The sequence below is a fragment of the Zeus faber genome (genome assembly GCF_960531495.2).
Source record: "Zeus faber genome assembly, chromosome: 6".
NCBI classification, from domain to species: Eukaryota; Metazoa; Chordata; class Actinopteri; order Zeiformes; family Zeidae; genus Zeus; species Zeus faber.
The window spans coordinates 5,372,436-5,377,469 of NC_137201.1; the positions used below are offsets into that span (position 1 = coordinate 5,372,436).

A 5,034-nucleotide genomic window follows, 5' to 3' on the forward strand; every position below is an offset into this window, starting at 1 on the left:
ATATATATATACACATACACATATATACATTTATACAGATGTTCAATGTACAGAATAAAATAGAAGTGACCATAAGAAAAATGGATATGTGGGCCAGGCAAGTTGACCGGTCAAACTGGTCAACTTGCCTGGCTGGTCAAAATCCGGTGAGATTTTTTGACAATGGAAGAAATGCGCCATTCCCGTCACCGTCATCAATCATGTCAAAGAGCACCTGCATGGATTGAGGACCAAGCTGCGCGAAAATTTCCCCATCCCAGATGTGCAGTGCAACTGGATCGAAAACCCCTTCATCAGCCAAAGTGCCGAGACCGTCCCAGGCCTGAACACAAAAGAGAAGAACGATCTTGTGGATCTCTCCTGCGACAGCACATTGAAACAGGCTTTCTCACAGAAGTACTTGACAAACTTTTGGCTTCATGTTGCTTCTGAGTATCACAATCTTCCCGACAGAGCCGTGCGATTTTTGACGCCTTTCCTGATGACGTATCTCTGTGAGACTAGCTTTTTGGCGCCAGATCTTTGCCGAGGACTGTCGTCCCTTATGCCAGACATCAAGCATTTGGTGTCTGCCATGCAACATCAGCCTTCTCATTAGGTGATTAAAGTGCTCCTGTTATTGTTAGTCTTATCAGCGATGGCATTAGTAGTGAGGCTACATTCAAAACACTGTGCCCTTCAGACAGCGCTTACTAGATACCTAGAAAGTTCCATGAATATAAAGTTATTATTAACCCACCTCTTTTTTGTTTTCCCACAACTACACTGTATGTATGAGAATGCATATGATTGTTAAAATATACATCCTCTGAGAACGCACAGTTTGGCTCCCGTATTACTTCTGGTGGGATGTGGCCTGTGAACACTTTTGAGATTTTCAAGTGGGCCCTGAGTCCGAAAAGGCTGGGAACCGCTGTTCAAGACAAAACAAGCACGACTTCATTACTTCAGATCTTTGACATTTATAATTAAATATTCTTTGCATGGATATCCTTAATGTTTTAACATTTTCCATGGGTGAAAATGGCAGCCGAGCCCCTCCCCATCCCCCCGCCCCTCCCTGCTGTTGTCAACTGGGTGTCTATATATGGAGATTTGCTTTGGAATCTTTTGGTGTCTGACACTGTGAGGGGGGCCACGCATTTCAACTATGGTCCTGTTACACAAAACGTCCAAACGGGCCTCCTGCAAAGATGGGAAAACAAATCCCCCCCTTTGCCCGAAATCCCCCTGCTCCTTCTATTTTGGAAATCACTTTGATAATCGGGCCAATTTGATCAAAGTATTTATTTTTATTTTTTAAAGAGAACACAATCACACCAATGGTTGTGAGAAACTAGTGTTTCTCTTCTTTTAGTTGGCTACCTAGGTATTTTCTTAAATATACACAGATGTTACAGGAAAGGCGTCAACAACTGAAGTCAACCTGTATCCCTGATGGTTGTGTCGCACCAAAACCCAGTGAAACCGAGGCAAAATACTGACTTCTGTTGATATATGAGGAGGTAGGGATGGGTGGGGTGGGGTCCATTACAACCCCTACCCCAATTCCCCCTCTTTCAGCGTCTCACAAAGGCCAGGGGAGGTCGCTGAAGTCCACGGGTCCACCCAGCCACGGGTCTGCCTCCAACAGTGACATGATGACAGCCATGGCCGCATCGTCATTGCTCGGGCTGCTGGAGCCGGGCTCGTCCATTATGTCGATGCTCAGATGGGAGTTGACCCCTAGAACAGAGGATGAGTATGAGGAGAAGGAGAGGGGAGCACAGTTAGCCACTTGGTGCGTCTCAAGATGATCGCAACGCTGAGTAATTCAAGGGTTTTAAAAATGAAAACCCTAACCCTTACCCTAACCCATCCGGGTGAAGGCTGAGGTCTTGCCAATGTTTTGAGGATGACATTAGCACTTTTATCACACATGTAATAGTTGAGATACAAGCGGGCAGGGGCGTTGATTAGAACAGCTAGAACACTCTTTGAAGAAAATTGCATTACTCTACTCAGCTCTATTCAACTATATGATGATGATGATATATATAATATAATATATAATATATATAATATATATGATAATACATCTCACAGCAAGAAGGTCCTGGGTTCGATTCCCGCCTGGGGCGCTGTTGGCACCGTGCTCCGGCGGGTTATCTCCCAAATAGGAGCCTTTCTGTGTGGAGTTTGCATGTTCTCCCCGTGCTCACATGGGGTTTCCTCCACCTCACGTCAGTAAGGACCACCACCAAAAACATGCACCCATCATCGTCTGACCAGCGATGGACACTTATCACCTGGTCCCCGGGTGCGTCCACGTATGCTGCCCACTGCTCCTGGTTGTGCCCCCAGAGAAAGGACAAGCCAGGATGGGTCAAATGCAGAGGAACCATTTCACCGGCCACCATCAAAGCATGTGCATGTGTGTGTGTGTGCAAGCATGTGTTGTAGTGTGGTGTGTTGCGTGACAAATAAAGACTGTTTCTTCTTTTCTTCTCTGTTTCTTCTCATATCATATTGACATATATTGCGATATATCAGCCAGCCCTACCAAGAGAATGTTTGAGCTTATTAAATGACATAGCCAAGACCACAGATTGCAACTGCATGAAGTACATTTATTGTATTGAATTTCTAACTGAAACTGTTATCTGTTGCTTGTTGTGGCAGGACATGTTGGACTGGGTGAGTTAAACCGCCGGACACGACAATGGGTGATCCCTAAAGCGCTGACACGCATGGATTATTTGTATATTGGCCTGCGAGCCTGTAAGTTTATATTTTGGCCCACGAGCCATCTTTTGTTTAAAGTGCCAAAGTTGAACTCCATTTCAGCCGACAAGACAGCAGCCACACATTTATTGGCTGTGCATGACCAAGCTACACGGGTCATCCAGCCACCATTATCAATGCTGATTGCACTGGGCAGTTTCCAGTGACAAACCATGGAACTAGGGTTGAAGAAATCAAATGCCACCAATTAAAACAGTGAGAACAGAGAAAGGACATGACACACACAACCCCAGTTCCACTGAAGAGATGTGCATTCAGTGGAAGAGAACAGAACCTGGTAAGTCAGTCAAACTCCAGTCAACGGAGATAAGGTACACTGAGTCTTGCAACATATATTGATCCTCTGACCTCTTCCTTCTTCCCTGTTCCCTTCACTGTCTGCATTTATATTGGTGTCTGTGTGGTTATACTTTATTGACTTATTTGCCTTGGGAAAGCAGTAGATTAAAGTGGAATTACTCTGCTGATAAATCATAATAGATATAGTTGTTTATAAAATTAGCAATAATTTTCTGAACTACGAAAAAACCAAAATCAGAGAAAAGAAATATAGAAAAGCTAAACAAATGGGTAAACAAACAATTTAATGCGAAATGCACATTTCTTTTCAATTTAACAAAACAATACAGATGGTCAATTCCAAACATGTTACTGTAACTTCAGTGGAAACTTCCGACCTATCACAATGAAATGATGGGCCCTTAAATTAAGATGTGTGCTAATCTGAAGAAATCGAACACCTTTATACTCCCACCCCCTTCCATGCTTTCAATGGTGGTCAAATACATTTAGTAAAATTAATTCTATAACTGAAAAACATGTGGCTAAATAGCAGACTGTCCATCAAAACATAACAACTAAACAGCCCTAAATTAAAAGGTTATCATATAATTTGTTGAGAAAGTGACAAATGTATAAATATGAGGTATTATAATTATATAGTATAATAACAGTTTATGATGATGTAATAACAGTGAGATCACATAGTTGAAAACAACCTCCCATAAAGTTCCAACTAAAGAGGTTTCACTTCTGTGGAAGGGAGAGCGACAGGTTACTGCAAGTAAACCCTCACACACACCCACACACACCCACACACACCTGTCCAGGACGGCTATATAAGCAGAGACTTGTGTCTTCTCCTCACACCTGCACCTGAAGCCAACAAGCTCAGTTCACAGCACAGGACGACAACCTCACATCACAGGTAGGACAGAGTGAGTGAGAGTGCTTTTGGAATACACTAGATTGGTCTGAATTTCAATTCTATGTAGAAATTCTCTTGCCCAGAAAGATTTTAAATACAAATGCAAGGAGAAATAATATTTCAGTGAGATAAAATAACAAATCTGTCTGTGTGTCTGCATTTTGGTAGGACAATGGGAGACAATATCACAGGCAGTGGAATCAAACTCAGCGATTCAAACGTTAGTGGTGGAAACAACATTCAAGTCACGGGTCAGTTCTTTGTCCACGTCAAGGCTTTAGCGATTAAAAATGGACACTTTTGGTTTTTCTCTTCCCTCCTCGTAAGTGAGTTTTCTTTCTGTCTTTATTTTAACAGGAGGACAGGGTAACCAAACAAGTGTTGGGAGAAACATTAACACAAACAAAGAAACAGGTGGATCAGGCTGTTCAGGAGGAAATGGGGCGACTCAAACCAGTAAGTACATTTGATGTACAGACATCCTCCTCAGACTGGACGCAGTTTTGGATGTAAACATTGACATGCTTACGTACAGGAGTGTCCATATGTTGAACTGTTGATGACTCATGACATAACTTTATGAATGAGTGTTTTTTATAATATCACAATCACTGACTAGATTTCTCTCTCTCTCTCCCTCTATTTCCCACTCAATTTTTCTAGACAATCCTTGCCCTCCTCACTGCTAGGAAGGACTTTCTGCCATTTTGACCTGAATCAACTCGATGGATAAAATAAATGATGATTCAAGACATGAGATCAACACAGAGAATCCTTGTCGTGTCAGCATAATGTAATCTAAAGTTATACAAATAAAATCATGATGTTCATCAAATTATTTTGAAAGAGTGTTCTTTTAAAGACAAAATACATAAAGAGGACCCATCATCAAGCATCAAATATCTGTCAGGAAAAGTTTGTGAACTTTTGGGATCAACAATTCACTCAAAGGGATAAATAGTCACATTTTTCAATCAAGGGGATGATAATGAGTTAATGTGGCCCTGCCCAATTTTTTTAAATTAAACAACATAAATCTGCTA

At 41.9% G+C, this 5,034-nt stretch overlaps 1 long non-coding RNA gene across 1 annotated transcript; it reads left to right on the forward strand.

The window, feature by feature from the left end:
• The first annotated feature begins 3,935 nt into the window (after positions 1-3,935).
• Positions 3,936-4,826, forward strand: LOC307231657. Its single transcript, XR_013844207.1, has 4 exons — positions 3,936-3,991; positions 4,160-4,242; positions 4,349-4,447; positions 4,655-4,826. It is a non-coding gene; the product is annotated as an uncharacterized lncRNA (long non-coding RNA).
• The last annotated feature ends 208 nt before the right edge of the window (positions 4,827-5,034 follow it).